The sequence below is a fragment of the Delphinapterus leucas genome, chromosome 9 (genome assembly GCF_059928025.1).
Source record: "Delphinapterus leucas isolate spDelLeu-1000000601 "Yukka" chromosome 9, BTC_Dleu_Yukka2, whole genome shotgun sequence".
In the NCBI taxonomy this organism is placed as follows: Eukaryota; Metazoa; Chordata; class Mammalia; order Artiodactyla; family Monodontidae; genus Delphinapterus; species Delphinapterus leucas.
This window is the reverse complement of record NC_143137.1, coordinates 100,321,889-100,327,888: the sequence shown is the minus strand read 5'-3', so window position 1 is coordinate 100,327,888 and position 6,000 is coordinate 100,321,889.

The window sequence follows — 6,000 nt, the reverse complement described above, 5'->3', positions numbered from 1 at the left end:
TTTCTAAGGACTTGTCCTTTTCATCCAGGTTGTCCATTTTATTGGCATATAGTTGCTCTTAGTAGTCTCTTATGATCCTTTGTATTTCTGTGGTGTCAGTTGTAACTTCTTTTTAATTTCTGATTTTACTGATTTGAGTCCTCTCCCTTTTTTCTTGATTAGTCTAGCTAAATGTTTATCAATTTTGTTTATCTTCTCAAAGAACCAGCTTTTAGTTTTATTGATCTTTGCTATTGCTTTCTTCATCTATTTCATTTATTTCTCTTCTGATCTTTCTTTCCTTCTACTAACTTTGGGATTTTTTTGTTCTTCTTTCTCTAGTTGCTTTAGATGTAAGGTTAGGTTGTTTATTTGAGATTTTTCTTGTTTCTTGAGGTAATATTGTATTGCTATAAATTTCCATCTTAGAACTGCTTTTACAGCATCCCATAGGTTTTGGGTCATCATGTTTTCATTGTCACTTGTTTATATGTATTTTTTGCCTTCCTCTTTAATTTCTTCAGTGATCTCTTGGTTATTTAGTAGTGCATTGTTTAGCCTCCATGTGTTTGTATTTTTTACAGTTTTGTTCCTGTAATTGATTTCTAATCTCATAATGTTGTGGTCAGAAAAGATGCTTTATACAATTTCAATTTTCTTGTATTTACTGAGGCTTGATTTGTGACCCATGATGTGATCTATCATGGGGAATATTCCATGAGCACTTGAGAAGAAAATGTATTCTGCCAATTTTGGGTGGAATGTTCTGTAAATATTGATTAAGTCTATTTGGTCTGTTGTGTCATTTAAAACTTGTGTTTCCTTATTTATTTTCTGTTTGGATTATCTGTCCACTGGTGTAAGTGGGTGTTAAAGTCCCCCACTATTTTTGTGTTACTGTCAATTTCTCCTTTTATGGTTGTATTTGTCTTATGTATTGAGGTGCTCCTATGTTGGGTGCATATTTATGATTGTTATATTTTCTTCTTGGATTGATCCTTTGATCTTTATGTAGTGTCCTTCCTTGTCTCTTGTAATAGTCTTTATTTTGAAGTCTATCTTCTCTGATATTAGTATTGCTACTCCAGCTTTCTTTTGATTCCTATTAGCATGGAATATCTTTTTGCATCCCATCGCTTTCAGTCTGTATGTGTCCTTAGGTCTGAAGTGGGTCTCTTGCAGACATCATATATATGGGTCTTGTTTTTGTATCCATTCAGCTAGTCTGTGTCTTTTGGTTTGAGCATTTGATCCATTTACATTTAAGGTAATTATAGATATGTATGTTCCTATTACCATTTTCTTAATTGCTTTGGGTTTGTTCTTGTAGGTCTTTTTCTTTTCTTGTGTTTCCTGCTTACAGAAGTTCCTTTAGCATTTGTTGTAATGCTGGTTTAGTGGTGCTGAATTCTCTTACCTTTTGCTTGTCTGTAAAGCTCTTGATTTCTCTGTCGATCCTGAATGAGATCCTCACCAGGTAGAGTAATCTTGGTTGTAGGTTTTTCCCTTTCATCACTTTAAATATGTCCTGCCATTCCCTTCTGGCCTCCAAAGTTTTTGCTAAAAAATCAGCTGATAACCATATGGGGATTCCTTTGTAGGTTATTGGTTGCTTTTCCCTTGCTGCTTTTAATATTTTTTCTTTATATTTAATTTTTGTTAGTTTGATTAATATGTGTCTTGGCATGTTTCTCCTTGTGTTTATCCTGCCTGGGACTCTCTGCACTTTCTGGACTTGATTGACTGTTTATTTTCCCATGTTAGGGAAGTTTTCAACTATAATCTCTTCAAATATTTTCTCAGGCCCTTTCCATTTCTCTTCCTATTCTGGGACCTCTATAATTCAAATGTAGTGAGTTTGATGTTGTCCCAGAGGTGTCTGAATCTGTCCTCAATTCTTTTCATTCTTTTTTCTTTATTCTGTTCCTCAGTAGTTATTTCCACATTCTATCTTCCAGCTCACTTATTCATTCTTCTGACTCAGTTATTCTGCCGTTGATTCCTTCTTGTGTACTTCTCACTTCATTTATAGTGTTGTTCATCACTGATTGTTTGTTCTTTAGTTCTTCTAGGTCCTTGTTAAACGTTTCTTTTATTTTCTCCATTCTATTTCCTAGATCTTGGATCATATTTATATCATTATTCTGAATTCTTTTTCAGATAGCTTGCTGTTTCCTCTTCATTTATTTGGTCTCATGGGATTTTACCTTGCTCCTTTGTCTGCAGCATATTTCTCTGTCATTTCATTTTGTCTAACCTACTGTGTTCAGGGTCTTCTTTCTGCAGGATGCAGGGTCGTAGTCCTCTTATTTCTATTGACTACTCCTTACTGAGTGAGGTGGGTCCAGGGGCTTGTGTAGGCTTCCTGGTGGGAGGGCCTGGTGCCTGCACCCTTTTGGGTGGAGTTGAGCCTTTTCCCTCTGATGGGCAGGGCTGTGTCAGGTGGTGTGTTTTGGGGTGTCTGTGAGCTTAGTATGACTTTAGGTAGCCTATCTACAGATGTGTGGGGCTGTGTTCCTGTCTTGCTGGCTGTTTGGTGTGAGGTATTTAGCGCTGTAGCCTGCAGGCAGTTGTTGGGGCCAGGTTTTGGTGTTGATATGGATATCTTCAGGAACACACACACTGATTAATATTCCCTGGGTCTGGTGTTCCAGCATCCTGGACTCTATATTCCCACCCTGGAGGCCCAGGACTGGTCCCTGGTCAGGGAACCAAGAGCCCACAAGCCATACAGTGTGGCCTGATAAAATACAGAGAAAAGAAAAGAAAAAAGAAAAAAAAATCAAAACAAAAAATGAAAAGCAAAAAAGGAAAAAGAACAACAGACAAACGAAACCTTGGGCCAGTAGCAAGAACAGAAGAAAACAAACAGCAGCAACAGCAACACAACACACACTTACACACACACACACACACACACACACACACAGAGAAAAGAATAAAAAAAACAAGGGAACAGACAGCCAAACAAGAGAATTCTAGTATGAGAACAGTTGATAAGGATTATACTAATGAAAACAAAGAATGAAAAATAAAACAGAAAACAAGAGCAAGCAAACAACATCAACAAAAACAAATAAAGCATAGAATGTACACCTAAAAACATTTGGAAAAAAAAAAAGGGAAAAAAATTATATATATATATATATATATATATAAAATGAAGAGCAAAAACAAGACAAAAGCCACTAAGCAACAAAAATGTCAAGGAAAAATGTAAAAATAAAAACTCTATTATATTAACAAAATAACATAAGGTAAAAAAATTTTTTAATAAAAGTAGAAATAAAAATTAAAAGATAAAAAAAGCAACACCAACAACTGAACAAAATGAAAAAAAACAACAAAGAATAATAGTAATAAGAATATTGACATATATACACTACCAAATGTAAAATAGATAGCTAGTGTGAAGCAGCCACATAGCACAGGGAGATCAGCTCAGTCCTTTGTGACCACCTAGAGGGGTGGGGTAGGGAGGGTGGGAGGTGATATGGGGATATATGTATATGTATAGCTGATTCACTTTGTTATACAGCAGAAACTAACACACCATTGTAAAGCAATTATACTCCAATAAAGATGTTAAAAAAAAAAGAATATTTTCCTGGGGCCACTTCCCCAGGAGGCCTTCCAATACCTCTAGGTAGGTCTCTAGACCCGCTGTGGACACTGTGGGGTCAGCTCAGACCCTGACCTGGCCTGACTCCCATGTGTATTTGCCCACGAAGTCCAGTGCTGTGAAGGCCAGAGTGGTCTCAGATGTTGAAATTCTCATTGTCTATTCAGGTATTCCACAAACGTAGGATTTACCCAGCTGATCTTGGGGATTTGATTCACAGGCATGGAAAGATTTGCATTTCTCTTCCTTAGTTGCAGTGCCCCTCGGGCTTAGTGTTGGTTTTAAGCCCACCTCTGCATGTGTGCCACCTCAGGCGTATGATCTTTGTCCAGGTGAGAGAGAGTGAGAGCAGAGGCTGCTTGGAGCACACTTGGGTATTCCCAGTACCTGCAGCGGCAGGAGCTGGCATACGGGAGTGCTGTCAGCTTTGCCCCTCACACACCTCTCAGCAATAGTACCTTGCTTTCCAGATAGACGATGCTTTTTCTGGGAGCATTCCCAGACACATGTTCCCTCACTCCCATCCCTTCTATTGTATCCATGCAGCCAATTGTGTTTCTCTCCCCAGGTCTGTTCTTCCAACCCCATGCTTTAGCCCTCTGACCCTGCCAGCTTCAGCAGACTCTCGTCCCAGGCAGGGGCACCCAGGGCTGATTCCCAAGGAGGTTTTGTGGTGGATGGCGCTTGGGCCCCCAGAACCTACACAGATGGGGGTGACCCCAGCCCGAGGCACAGGCGGGCCTGCTCAGGTGGGAGCCCCTCCCAATGCCTACAGAGGCTGAAGAAGCCAGCAGGTGAGGAAGGGGGCTATAATGGTGACTCTGCCCCTTGCGTGCCACTCAGCAATGACGCCTAGCTAGGTTGTCTCAGGCTTTTTCCTCAGACTTTCCCAGTTGTGGTGCCCCTTGATCTTATCCCTTTAGGCTGTCTTTTCACAGCCAAGAGCTCTCCTCTCCCTTGGTCTGCCCTCCAAACCCCTCTTTCCAGCATCCAGCTCCCCTTCACAATAGGCAACTCATGATTCAGGCTGGAATACTCAGAGCTATGGTGTAGATCATGCGTGCAGTTCTTACTTTGTCCTGTTTTCCACAGTCTCTTGTGTTCTCCTTTGATCCCCCAAAGGTCCTTTTCTGTCCCAGCTGATTTCCCCAACATGAGGGAGTCTTTCGTAATGTGGGGATCTCTCCTCACCTTCGGCTTCCCACCAGGGTTGCTGGTCTCTTTGTTGATTCCTCTTGTTTTTTTCTTTTTTATTCTTTCTTTTGTTCTTTTAGGTGTCCAAAGTCTACTGCTAACGTTCAGCAGATGCTCTGTGGGAATTGTTCCATTTGTAGATGTGCTTTTGATAAACTGGTGAGTAGTGACAAATTCTGCATCCTCCTATTCCGCCATCTTGACTCCTCCTCCTGTAGTGAGTTTTGTGTTTGCTTTTTGTTTTTTTCTTTTGTTTATGCTTTAATTATGTCATTAAACATTAATTTAACAATAAAATTTGTAACCTGAACTTAACTTCACACACGGTATTAGGGGCTGAAACCAAATTTAGCTCTTGTACTGTTTTATTTTTAGTATTTCCTCAGGTTAAGTGTAAAACCCTTGGCTTCTGGAATGTACAGAGTAAGCAGTACAGAAGTATACTGCTGATGACACAGATGCTTGGTTAGGTAGGCAGGCAAACCCTACAACAAGGTACGTGTAGAATGAGCTGATGGGGAGGGGCAGGGAAGGATGTCAGATGCACAGCCTTGTCAGGGAAAGAGTCTCCCACTGCCATGGCTGGTGTGCACTCACCAGCATCTCTTCCTCTACCAATCTGCTAAAGGAAGATGAGTTGCCTCATGTCTTTGTGTCGTGGACCACAGGAAACCTTATTCCACACTCCCCATGAGGTGCCATGAGATTGATGCTCTGTCACTGTTCCATGCTGGACAAGATTTTATGCTGAAACTTTCATCCAGGAGCAGTGAGTTATAGCAGCCAGGAGCCTGCTCACAGACCCTATTCAGAGTGTCCTTCTGTCCGCTTTCTTTCAAACACAAGCAACATGTTTACATTGTTTTACATAAATAATTACATAATGAAAACCGTATCATTCCCAATAACTAAATTATAAAACAATTAAAATTCAAGTTTGAAAACTATGTGAGACACATGAATACTATTGAAATGTCCTGATAAAGAAGATTTTGATAAATAGAGTCACACCACATAGATTTATTGGGGAAATTAGTCAGTATTGAAGAGCTATGAATTATCCTTAAATATATACAAATTAAAAATAGTCCTTATAAGAATTTTATCCATTTTTTCTATTTTTAGAAATAATTTTCCTTCTAGTGCTTTTTGGAAAGTTTTCCATGTTTTGCATTTCCGAAGTACTTGGCTGGCTTTTATTACAG